Source organism: Pundamilia nyererei, unplaced genomic scaffold, assembly GCF_000239375.1.
Source record: "Pundamilia nyererei isolate P.nyererei 1_Seehausen unplaced genomic scaffold, PunNye1.0 scaffold00155, whole genome shotgun sequence".
Classification (NCBI taxonomy): domain Eukaryota; kingdom Metazoa; phylum Chordata; class Actinopteri; order Cichliformes; family Cichlidae; genus Pundamilia; species Pundamilia nyererei.
In genome coordinates, this window is record NW_005187556.1 from 147947 (window position 1) to 161895 (window position 13949).

Consider the following 13949-nt stretch of genomic DNA (forward strand, 5'->3'; position numbering starts at 1 on the left):
GGCCAAAAAGATTTTTATTTTTTATATTTTAAAGCAAAAAATGCTTCTTAGAAAATGCGTGACAATGGAGGGCAAAACAAAGAACAGAAACAAAATGAGGGGTTAAATACACAAGAGGAGATGAGGGCAGAGTGGAGACGACTCGGGCAAAACTGAACATAACGCACATGAGACGAAAGACTATCAAAATAAAACGAGATGTTATCGAACACGGAAACAGAAGAACGCAAAGACAGAAGGGAAACCAACACGGAGAGAAGACAGACATCATACATGAGACACAAAACACAGAGAAGAAACTAGGACAGACTGGAAGAGACAGGAAACTGCTGTCATCTGAAGACCATAGAAAACAAAACTGAAAAGCACTAGAAAATAATATAATACTCACAAGCACGAAGCAGAGCTTGAACACAGATCACATCATGAGCACACAAAAACTCAAGACACTGGGTCAAAGATGCAGGACCATGACGACTTCCTCCCAAATCATGATGTTAGTTTCCCTCAGCTGTGTTCCTACTTGTTTCCTCTCCCCTCGTTATCTTGTAAGTATTTTTTGTCTCCCCCTGTCCTTTGTCACGTCCTCATTCATGGTCCTGTGTCTCCCTGCTCTGTGTTTCAGAGTTTGCAGTTTCCCCTTTCCTGCCCTGCTTCTGTGTTGGCCTTTTGTATTCTGTTAAAACAGCAGCATTAAAGCTCTTTTTCCATTAGTACCTACTTGGATCGGCTCGACACGGCACAACTCGTTTTCCATTACAGTGGGGTACCACCTAATGCGCGTGGGGTTATTAAAGCAGCACGGCCGACAGTCTCACGATGTGATTAGTATGTGACACGAACGCCACAACAAAGGCGGACGTCGAGGCAACGATCTACCTGCCGCACAGTCTGTGGCTTTTTTTCAGACTCGAGAACCACAATGTTGGTGGTTTTGGTGACATGAAGTCTTCTGACGTCACATTTTCGGGTCGCCTTGGATCACTCAAAACCCCATGGAGTAGGTATTTAAAAAGTAGCTGGTACCAGGTACTATGACCTACAGGAAAAACCCTGAAAACACAAGTAGGTACTAATGGAAAAGGGGCTTAAGAATGATTTTGAGTTCTTTCTTCCTGCCACACAGCCGTACCTGGACAAAAACAAACACAGTATTCACCTTACGGCTCTTCACCTAAATTGTGCTCAGTGTCAAGGTCACATTCGTTTCCTGGGAAATAACCTGTGAATTGTGATGGGCTGTGACTACATCACTGCCACTCTTAATTGCTTATTGTCTCATTGATTGTATAAATATTAACCTTCTTGTTCCTGCCTATATTTTCCTGTTGTTATTAACTATCTAACAACTCGTTGTCAGTGCTGTAGTTGTATCTTAAACCTTTAAGTCATCAGGCCTTAAGTTGAATAACCAGAGTGTCCTCTCTAATCTCCCAGCTGTGCCCTGCATACTTTCTTTAATCTTTGCTTTGTGTTGAGCTGTTTCATGCCAGTGCTGGCTCTTGTGGTGGTGTTTCCTGTCACTCATCTAACAAATAACCACCGCAGTAAGAAAACAGGTCACCTGTAACATTGTTTTTCCAGAGTATTTCTGACTCTTGTTTCACGCCATAACTAAAACATGGCATACAGTTGAGAATGAGTACATATAAATACATTTAAAAACATGCTCTAGGGTATACGTCTGTTTTCCTCCAGTTCTTTTCGATGCGCCTGCAAGATAACCAAAAATGTGGACGACAAATTGAAATGCCCTAAAACTAGAAGTGCTACCATTTGGAAGTCAAAGCCAGAATCACAGTGCTGTACTCTGGTTTCTGTGCTTGTTTTGTTAGTGTTAGCAACCATAATAAGTGAAAATCGTCGCTGCAGACAAACCCGTTTGATCTGCTGGCCGTTATCTTGAAAACAAGATGATCACGATCAAAGCATTGGTCACTGGAATTCATTTCACTGCAAAGCTTTTGTTTTGGTAACACAAAACATCTCTTTAGTTTACAGTGGTGCGTTTTTACCTCTCACTAAAAAATCTAACTCACTCGATGTTCAGTTCAGTTCCCACCAAAACCACTAAAGAGAGCCTTTCAGCCAAGGATGTCAATCTAAAGGAAGCAGCAGTCACAACATTTAGTCTGTGCGTGACCACGATGTTGGCATGTGACCAATATATGATTTGACTTCATGTCTATTGCTATCATATTTTTATGCCATCGCCTTCTGATGGGTTGCCCTACGCAGACAGAAGTTTTGAGCACAGGCAGAAGGTTTCCTTTTCTTTTTTGCAAATGGGCTGGAGCCAGTGACCTTGAAACCTCCTTCAGTAGATCTGTGATAGATCTCATCATGCACCGAGTTCTCCTTTAGTCAGCTTTTCACCCACTATGTGTTTTTGCACCACTCTGCATTTAACCTCTTAAGCACCCACACATAACCGTAAATGTGATCTCCTCCCCTTTGCCCCGTATCTGGGGACATGGGTGCTTAAGAGGGTAATCGATAGTTATTATTAATCTCTGCATCCCACTGAGCCTGGTTCCGCCTGAGGTTTCTACCTATTTAAACAGAGTATTTCCTTCCCAGTGTCTCCAAAGCTCTTGCTCATAGGTCATCAGATTTTGTTTTGTTTTGTTTTGTTTTGTTTTTTTTTTGGGGGGGGGGGTTGGTAGTGGGTTCAGCTTTCTCTGTAGTGTTGCAGGGCCTCTTGCAGTATAAAGTGTAGTGATGATGTGATGAAGCCCTGTGAATTTGTCAAATCTTTCTCCTAGAGCAGGGCTGTCCAACCCCAGTCCTCGAGAGCTACCGTCCTGCAGCTTTTAGATGCATCTTTGTTCTGACACACCTGAATCAGATGAATGGCTTGTTATCAGGCCTTTGCCAAACTTGATGGCATGCTGAAGAGGTAATCCAACCGTTTGTTTCATCTGTGTTGGAGTAGGGATGGATCTAAAAGGTGCAGGACAATAGCTCTCGAGGACTGGGTTTGGGCACCCCGTCACTCCATTCAACGGCTTATTTGGAAGTACTGACATCTACTCCGCATTTGTTGTACAGCAGCCCTGCCGTGATAATACATTCATTTATTTATTTATTTAGAAAGAGGGGCAATACATATTAATGAATATTTTAACAAATAGCCTTGGGCTAATTTCCATCTGCAGACTCTCTGGCAGGTTGGTGTTAAACACAAGTTAATAATAACATACAGAGACAATATTTACAGGTCATGTGACAAGGACAAAAACAGTGGTCACATTATACTAGAACAAACAATGACAAGAACTTTGTATATTAGACAGGCAGATTTAAATAATTTGAAATTAGTAAAATTTTGAAACTTATCTAAAATTTGACAATGGTGATATGAAAAAGGTTTCTTATCTAATATTTTCAGTGATCTTTGTAGCACACTTCGATTGGCCCGATAGCAGCAAAGCTCGTATAGGACCAACTTGTAATACAGTATTCAATATGAGCCGGTATCATAGAGCGCAGGAATGTAATCGCTGCTGTCTGTTAATAATGTGCGGATATGTCTAAAGTTCTGTGTATTAACATTTACAGTTTTCACTACATATGGTCTACGTAACAGTTGATATATAAACGTATTGATGTATCAATTGCAGAATACCCATATGAGGTCCTGTATAATATAAATATATACATGCACACTCACCCCTCACTAACCATCCTCTTTGAGACTGATTTAAGACTTAAGACTTGAACAGAAGAGCAGGTATAACGTAACAGCTATAGCTTTGAATTTAGAGGATCTGCTGGGGATCAGTACGAGCCAGAGTGCTGCCAAGCTTGTTATACAGAGGGAGAACCCTGCTGCTCCCTCTCGACAGCTATGTCCTCACACAATATGCTCTGTTGTTATAGTGACTTTGTGCTAAAGACCTGGCAGGTTGCAGACCACTGAGTATCTGATCCAACACTGCTCAAGATCTATTTATAGTTCTGTGAAAACGAAAGGTCAGGGATTCAATCTCTGGCTGCTCTAGTTCATGGGTGTCCTTTGTCAAGATGATGAACCTCCAACTCGTTGACGCATTTATGTGAGTGTGTGGAACGTATGAGCACCTTTAAGGTTTAATAAGAGTGGGAAACTTTTCGTGTATTTATGGCACTTAAACAAGTTTATTCTGTCAGCATCCACAAACATGTTTTGTTTCAGCAGTGTAATCTTTGTTTAACACTGGAACTACGTGGCTTTGGTTCAGCTCCACAGACTAACTGAGACGACACTCGTTCAGAGGTTTAACTAGTCCAGAAGTCTGCTTCCAGTTTTGTTTGGAGTACATCTGCAATCAAGGTTTTTCACAGGTTTACTGTCTTTTTCTTTGTTTCCTCACTCCTTGCCTTCTGTCCCCCCAGTCGTTTGCTACCTGTGTGAAGACAGTGAAGATCAATGACGAGGAGTACAATCTGCAACTGTGTGACTCTTCAGGTAAAAAATACACATAAACTGAAACAAAACAGATACTAATAGCAACAGCTGTAGCATATTTATAGTAGTAGCAGTATTTCCTGTAATGTTCGGAGCTGCTGGTGATGGATAGGATCCTATAGCAATTTGAAATCTTGCTACACTGTCCTTATGAAGTTCCTTATGAAATCTTTATTTTTGGGCTGCGGCACTTATGAAACACGAACAGTTATCTGGCAACAGCTGTCAATCAAAGCAGCCATGCCACTGACTTTAAGCCTCACCAGTATCTTGATGGGTGATTTAGAAAAACATTACCCACCATACAGTTTCTATGAGGGAATAAATCAGTCCATAGATGACAAAACTGTGTTTTATATCAGGTTGAGAATGTAATTATTTCTGCTGTAAAGTTTTAGCCCCAAGTGGATATTAAAGGAACTGCATTCACATTTTTCAGGCCCAGAGATAACTGCTTATATTTGCCTTGCTTTGGTTGCTCTGTTTGTTGCGGATCTTTTTCGTGTGTGTCTGCCTCTGCAGGTCAGGAGAACTACGAAAACATACGACTTAACATGTACACTGACGCCGACGTCTTCCTTGTCTGTTTCTCTGTCGTATCGCCCTCAACCTTTGAGAACGTCACAGACAAGGTTCGTTTAGATGGTTTGTGTGTTTTATTTCTAATTTGATGCTCATGTCCTTCACTTTAATTACTTCCATAACTAGAAATATAATGAGCCAAACTCTAAGGACAAACACACACAGAGCAGAGATCGTTAGTGTTGCAGTGAAACCGCATCAAACCTTTAGCTTGTCTTTTTACAGTGGGTGCCAGAGATTTTTACGCGTCTCTCCAAAGACGCCATTCCTGCTGGTTGGGACTCAGGTGGATCTGAGAGATAACGAGAACACCCTGGAACAAGCCCTGACCTTTACGAGTGGCGAGGAACTGGCTCTTGAGCTGAAGGCCGTTAAATACATGGAGTGTTCGGCTCAGACTCAGGTACAGAGAGAGAAAAATAAGTCTGCTGGTGGGATTCTCTGTTGAGAAAGAAGCCTTGGTATCGATACGTTTTGGGCAATAAGAATAAAAGAAATATGAACATCATCATTACTCACAGAGTCACAGGAAATCTTTACACTTAATAAAAAGGCATCAAAAGCCATTTGTCAAAACCTAGTGGAAGTAAAAAATAACTACAAAACATCTCAGGTCGGGGTCCTGGTTACATACTCCTGATATATCTAAAACAATCACCACCACGGGGGGTCGTGGTTTGGTCCCGCCTTCGCCATTGTGGTTGATGTGGAGGTAGGGACGGGCTTAGGGGGTCTGGAGAATCCCTAGGGACGTTATCCCTGGAGGGCTTAACCCAGGGGTTGTGGTCATAACCTGGTTAGTGCCCCCCCCCTCCCTTTGGCCACTTGTGCCTCAATTTTATTCCACAACTTAGACATCCACATTACTCACACTCTCATAACACATACATATAGGGCCTTGAGGGTGGGCACGTTAACAGCGTCTTGTGGACGGTCTGTGTATTCAACCCCACCTCTGGCGCCGGTGCCCACCTCTCAGTTTTAAATCCATGTAGACATTGAGGGCTCTCAGGAGGGGCCGTGCTAACACCTGCTGCTCTCTGGCAGCAGCACCATGCTCTCCCGTGTTTTAAATGCACCTTAGAACAACACGCAGCAACACTACACATGAGCGAGAGGAGGGAGGTGTGGGGTCTTCACACACCCCTGTTCTCTGCTGGCCATCGGGGCGGGGGGGCTGGGAGGAGGTGTTGGCCGTCCAATTGGGATCTAGGATGAGGGGCCTCCCTGCTGCTGCGGAGCCTGGAGCGGTCTGCTTGCCTCCACCCCGGGGGAAAGGGTAACTGGTCTAGGTGCCGTTTCCACCTCTAGGGGCGAGGGTACCTGGACCCGGGGTATAGAGTTTGTTTGGGGAGTGGCCTCTGGGCCTGCGGCTCGGCTCACTCTGGCACAGCTGGCTGCCACTGCAGCCCCCTCTGGCTTCTGCTCCGTGGCTACTGGGTGACCCCTCATCTGGGCTCTCCTCAGCTCTTCCCAGGAGGGTGGCACGGATGCCCCTCCGGTGGTCCTCCTTGGGCTCTCGCACTCTGGGGCCTCTGGATGTCTGGGGCCTGGATCTCCTCCATGCCTGCTTCATGCCCTGGGGGACGGGGCTATGGCTCTCTACATCCTCTAGCAGACCATTACATGGAGAAACCTTTTGAATACAAGCGTGCTGATCCACACAGGTGTGCACACGGGTGTTCACTGTTCATAGACATAAACTACACCTCTATTGGCTGCTATTTCCAAGCACATTGTGCGCTGTCGGTCCTGCTTGCTGCACAACAACATTCAATATTTAGTATTTACTGCTGTTTACACTTAGCTAGATTAAAGTGATGGTGTTGTGTTTAGTATGTTGCTCTGGTTTTTTTTTTTTTTTTTTTTGTTGCTTGTTTTCTATTCTCTCTCTCAACAGCTGATCCAGGAGATTTTTTTTTCTCCCCCCCTTTCTCACTGTCCCTCTCCCCTTCTGTTTTTCTTTTCCTTCATCTTTCTTTCTCCCTTTCCTATCCCTCACTCATGTCTCTCCTGTCTGTAACAACTGAAAATAAAATAAAATAAATAATAACAACAAAGGTTGATCAAAAGGACCAATACGGCAAGGCCGTGATGATCCATTTGGCAAAGTAAATCCATTGGGTCTCCTTGTTGGTCTTCAGACAACAATCCTGACGGCTAAAGAACAAAATGGGACAGGCAACAAAACAAAACAAAACAAAAAAACAATCACCACATGGAGACTCAACATGCACCCGTTTTACGACATCTACCAACTTAAAACAGAATAGATCAGCAAAGCATGGTGAATTTACCGACGATACTGTTTAAAATTGCAACATAAACTAAATAATTAAGATTAAAAAAAATACAAATCACAAAAATTAAAGATCATAACAAAATTTTTAAGCATGGCTCAACATATTTGAGTAAAATACCTGCCTCTATGACTCTAATACCTGCAGCACCTCACCCAGAAGGCTTCGGCATCCCCTCTCTGTGGGTGAGCCCAGACCCTACAGGGGAAGCTCATTTCCACTGCTTGTATCTGCAGCCACTGCCCTACAAATCAGTCTGCCAACCTCCTGCTCCACTCTCGCCTCACACCTGTTCTTAGGCAGCAGCTCCTCTCCCATTTCTAACTGAGAACAGTGGCCTTAGTTGCGAGCTGCAGTTCATCACGCAGTGAAGCCAAAATAACCAAAGCCTCCTCAGCAGGGAAAGAGGAAACCCTCTGTGCCTAAAAATTAATAACAATTATGAACAGAACCTTTCTCAGAGTGACACTAAAAACTAGTTCATGCATGTATTACTTCTAGGCTAGACTACAGTAATTCGTTACTATCAGGATGTCCTGAAAACTCCCTGAGACGGCTTCAGTACTCTTGCTGCAGGGACTAGAAAGAGAGCAGATTTCTCCTGTTTTGGCTTCCCTTCATTGGCTTCCTGTTAAATCCAGAATTGAATTCAAAATCCTGCTCCTCACATACAAGGTCTTAAATAATCAGGCCCCATCTTATCTCAATGACCTTGTAGTACCATATCACCCTATTAGAGCACTTCGCTCTCACTCTGCAGGCCTACTTGTTGTTCCTAGAGTATTTAAAAGTAGAATGGGAGGCAGAGCCTTCAGTTTTCAGGCCCATCTTCTGTGGAACCAGCTTCCAGTTTGGATTCAGGAGACAGACACTATCTCTACTTTCAAGATTAGGCTTCAAACTTTCCTTTTATTAAAGCATATAGTTAGGGCTGGAACAGGTGACCTTGAATCCCCCCTTAGTTATACTACAATAGGTCGAGGGTGCTGGGGGATTCCCATGATGCATTTAGTGTTTCTTCTTCACTCACTATGCCTCTCTGGATTGTTGAATCATTAGTTATTATTAATCTCTGGTTCTCTTTCACAGCATGTCTTTTGTCCTGTCTTCCTTCTCTCACCCCAATTGGCCACGGCAGATGGCCCCGCCCCTCCCTGACCCTGGTTCTGCTGAAGGTTTCTTCCTGTTAAGTTTTTCCTTCTGTCATCAAAGTGCTTGCTCATAGGGGCTCATATGACTGTTGGGGTTTTCTTTGTATTATTGTCAGGTCTCTACCTTACAATTTAAACTGCCACGCACCTTTGAATATGTTCAGAGGATAAATACTTGATGCAGTGTGTTCAAGGACCAGGATAAAAACTGCCTTTCTCTTCCTGAATCTGAGGTTTGACCAGTGCCTTTCAAGGAAGGAACAGTCTGTGGCAAACAGGGGAGCCACCTCCCCAGTGCGCCAGCACAGAGGCGCTGTACTCAACTTCCATGCAATGTTTCAGAGGCACGTCAGCAGGACTACAGAGACCATCATGATTTCTCACATCTTAGATTTTTCCTTGTAGAGTATCAAAATAAGCAGTTTATATTCACAATATTTCCTGTTTATCTTGATACTCTGCTAGGAAATAGATCTTTATTTTGATCTGATAACTCCTCCACCTCTCTCTGAAGTAGAAATCTTTTTTTCCTCTTGTTAAATTTGAGTGTCTCTTTCTGTCTCGTTTTCAGGAAGGAGTGAGGGAGGTGTTTGAAGAGGCCATCCTGGCAACTCGAAATCCTACAGATAAAAAATCCACTTACTTCTGTGTTCTGCTATAAACAGAAAAGGAGAAGTAGAAGTAGAAGAGGAAAAGAGGGTTTAGGAGGAAGAAGGGGAGGTGGACCCGGAATCATTAGCCCATATGAGTGTTCAGCCATAATGGCATAGGCTGGAGTCTGTGAATCGACATCATAATTTATTAATTAATTTTAAATTTAAAATGTTTTACATTTTAAAATAGATGTGTGGGGGGTTAAGTTAGGAAGAGAATTAAACAGTTTTACAGCAGTAATCTTTTGCCTGCTATGGACCGTTTTCCCTCCTCCATTTGGGATGGAGGCTGCACAGCATCCTGGTGAGGCCGAAGAATTGCTGCTTTTCTGGATACTGTGACAATGTTAAACTGTGCTAAACCTCCACATCTCTAAAATGATTTAATAGGTAATATATTTATTTACTTGTTTATTTCATATATAAATGATTATATTTTTAGTTGGCTGTTTACTATTTTTGATTGTTAGTCAGAGAACTGAGTAACTGCACTGTCGTGTTTTCTTTGTGGTGAATGACAATAAAGAATCCTTGAATCCTTTAAACTGTACATTGTAAAGCTTCTCTTAAATTATCTGAATTCATTTCCTGGTTAGAGCTAAACATTTAAAAGTGCTTAATACATTTGACACATTTAGTACTCGATACATGAGAGAGCACACATCCCTGCTGTGTCTCTGGGAGCTGTTAAATCAGGGTTCTTGAACTTTTTCCTCCCTAAATAAGAGTCAGGCAAGGTTATTTTTTTAAAGTTCCTCTCTAATAATGTCTGAATTCATTTACTGATTATAAGTAAACATTTGAAATGTGTTTAATTCAACCTGCAGATCAAATGCTCCCTACATGAGAGTGGACACGTGGTTTACGTCTGCAGAGCAGATGCAGTGTCCACTCACAGAACTCTAGGGGGAGCTGCTCCACAGGTTTTCAGTGGGCCCTGGTGGATCTGGTATGTAAATGACCTGGGTTCATTTTGATTGGCAGACTAAAATGGATCCTTCAGACCAACATGGCATGGAGGCTGAGACCTGCTCGCTCCTTTGTCTGACTAACGGCAGCAGCCAGGCGTGAACCAGACGGAAAAGAAAAAATGAATTAGCCCTCCATTCACAGCACAGCCCGATCTCTCTCGCCTACTCCCATCCTCTTCTTCAATGCCTTCTCCCATCAGCCTTTTCTCCGTGCGTCTTTGTGTCTTTTGTCTGAGCCTTTGAGGTCTTTGTGTTTGAGTCCTCTCAGCTCATCTAAAAACTTGAGTCATCATCCTTTCGCAACAGTTTCTAACCACAGTGATCACTGATACAAACTGCAGGAGCAACATGTTTACAGTTGTCTTATGTGGAGCTCTACCCTCATCATGTTCGAGACATAAACCACTCAAATGAGCTTAAAGGCCATTTATCAGATCTCATTTAATACACTGTTATATGCAGTTACACCTCTGGATAAAAATAACCTGAACACAATCCCATCCACATAAACATGCAGATTTTTATCCACCGAAAAACTTTCAAGTGAGACTTCCCAGAGGTGAGGAAATAGAAAAAGTAGAAAATCAGTGTATAAAATGTTGGTTTTCAGGCTTATATGCAGAAATGTGTCCTTGTTGTGCAGATGATAATAAATTAAAGGTCATTCCACACCAGGTAGTTTGCAAGGAGGTAAAGATGCATTAATGCTCATTTAAATCCATTTAAAGTATCTGGAGCAAAAGTACTTATCATGCAGAATAATGTACATGATATTAATGACTTTATATGATACAGGGACTAAATACGGCCTGAGGGTCAGAGATGGCCTGCAAACCAACATCAATAAGATGTAGCAATATGTCAAGAGGAGTGACAACAGTGAGTCTGCACTGCTTTGACTCAGCGAACTTTGCTCTGGCTCATATCAGTCCTTTGGCGAGAGGGAGCTGTATTGCGGTTGTAAATAAATGTAAGGGACAGAGACTGGTGAAAAAACTGTCATTTACAGGAAAGTATTACAACGATGAGACTTCATGTGGAAGCTGCAACAATGTGTGGAAACTAAGTTTGGTATCTTTCTTTGTCTGTAGTTAATAAGGACAAAGTTAATACATTTGCAAACATGCAGTAAGATTACAGAGAGGCAGAGCGATCTCAGCGTATCACCTGATGAATATGAGTGGCTGCCAGCATGCAGGTGAAGGGGACCACCTTTGCAGACTTCTAATGCTGGAGATTTTTTATCCCCTCTAGTGCATGGCCCTACACCTCATTTTCCCCGTTGTGCACTCACCTGTGCACCAAAGTGCTTTACAGAAGACAAAGTTATTATTTGGTGTTTTTTTTTTAAATTATGTTGTTTAGAATTTTTACACTGCAATGTGAGTGCATCACTTTAATCTACAATAAGTCTACAATAAACTGCCTTTTTGAGTTGATTCCCGTGTTGCGAGTCCTGCATCTCTTGCCTGCACACAGCGATTCATGACAGAATCCGCCAGTATGAATTTTTCATGTGTAATGGCGATACATGACTTTGATCTTCTCTGGGATAGCACAGCATTGCAGTGGTTTCTGTGCAGCGTTTGCATGTTTTCCTTGTATCTGCCTGGATATTCTCCAAAGCAGATGTATTTGCATTTATATAGTCACATTTAGTCACATTTTAACCACACATTCATGCCGCGTGTTATTCTGTACACTTCCAGCACTTTATCTACATCACATTCATGGCCACCTTAGAATGAGCAACTAACCTAACCCGTGCATGTCCTTGGACTGTGGGAGGAAGCCAAAATACCCACACAAGCATGGGGAGAACATGCAAACTCCACACAGAAAGCCCAGGAACCAGAAATGTGTGGTTAAATGCAGCTTGTGATGTAGAGCACCTTGTTTGGTCAGTAAGACTAGAAAAGTACTTTGCAATTGTGCAGATATCACAAAATAAACCAGAACTGAACTGAATAGATCAGCAAACTGTGACCAGTATCGGACTCGAACATTAGATAGAACCCTCTGTTTGTAAATAGCAACCATTCATAAGAGATTTAGCTTCTGCAACAGCTTGTTTCATACAACAAAATAGATGAACTGAGAAGATAAATAAGGATTATTTTTGTAGGCCATGCAAAGCTACTCTAATACAAACAGAGCTGAAAAAATTAGTAGACTTTAAATTTACTGACAGTTGATCGTTTGATTAATCTTTTTAACTTTGATAACTAAAAACAAGTTTTTGTGAGTGGAATAACTGCAGCTCAGTATCGTTGTAGGTAAAATAAAATCAAATATTTTTTAAATGAATAATTTTCACATCATGTCTGTGAAGGTTCTCAGTCATCCAGGTCATCGTAGTCAAAGGAGCTTGCAAAGAAAAGCGTCTGGACTTCTTTAAGTTGCTTGAAGACATTTCACCTCTCATCCGAGAAGCTTCTTCAGTTCTAAGGACTTTTGACTTTAGTTGCCTTTTACAGCGAGCGCTGCCTTTCTTCTTCAGGTATTCTGAAGTTTTTGTTCATATTTTGTAAACACAGCAACTTCTCATCCAAACTTTCTTTTTCCATTTTCAGAGAATTTAAGTCCCGATCAACATGAAAACCCACATCAAACTGTTTCCAGATCAGTTTCACTTTTACTTTGAGGAACTTGATGATTTATTACATTTGTGTGGCGGCCATCTTGCCTCTGACACTTTGACTGCTGTCTGTCCCAAAGTGCCTCTCTCACTGCCGCTACTGCTTGGTAGTGTGGCTGGTGAATATTATTGGATGTCCATCTGACCTCATTATAAGTGTGTTGCTATGGGCAACCAGCATGGAGAACAAGGAGGGGAGAGAGAGAGAGAGAGAGAGAGAGTGAGAGAGAGAGTTGCATCATGGGATAGAAACCTGACCTCTGCCTGTTTTTTTGTTTTTTTCTTCTTCTTCTCTCTGTGGACGCACATGTGCAGCCATGCACACACGCACACACGCGCACACAAACACACACACACACACACACACACACACACATGGTTTGTTTAAACATAGATACATAAAAGAGGAGGAGGAAAAACATAATATCCGTTTACTGCTGAATGTAAAGAAAAAACCACAAGACTCGTGATGAACTTGCACACAGTGGACACTTCTGTTGAAGGAAACCAGCACTGTTTGTGGTTTGTCAGGTTCATTTACACCATGCAAAATATAGCTAAGAGAGGTGAGTTATGTGTGCATTGTTACAACATGACTAAAGTTTCTAATAGTGAGGTCAGTGTATGCACAAGGCCAAAAACTTGGGCTTGAAGCTGATCTGAACACTCAATTTTATGTTTAGATGAAGTTATAAAGAGGGAAATCTTGGATTTCCGAGGGGCAGCCAATCAGAAGACTTAAAACATAAAACATAAATCTAAACATTTTGAATCTGGATGTCAGGAGCGCAGCGTGGATCAGATTGTGAAATAGAGGGACGCTGTGTGTTTGTTTCTCCCACTGACCATTTCTTATTGTTTATATGTCACTGCTGCGTTGGTTCCCAATGGTGTGTCCAGTGCAAAGTCCAGGTGTGCTTTTGGCTTTTGTGTCAACCATACATCACTCTTTGAACTGCTTAGAGAGTAACGAACAAGGTTGAAATTAGCACATTTCAAAGGGTCTTATTGATAATGAGGCGGTAAAACAGATCGTTCTCAAGCGCGGTGCGAACCACAGCTAATTAAATAGTCGCTGTTATAGTCGGTTCAAACGAGCTATTAAAAGTCCCTTCATCTGACAAAATAGAAATAAAAGAAGAACTGAAGAGGTTTCAGATGACAGCTATACTCTCGGTGTTGTAATGTGTGTATTTTTATATTA

At 42.2% G+C, this 13949-nt stretch overlaps 1 pseudogene; it reads left to right on the plus strand.

The window, feature by feature from the left end:
- LOC102213318 (cell division control protein 42 homolog) overlaps positions 1-9677 on the plus strand; it is a 41087-nt pseudogene extending 31410 nt beyond the window's left edge.
- Positions 9678-13949: the final 4272 nt, after the last annotated feature.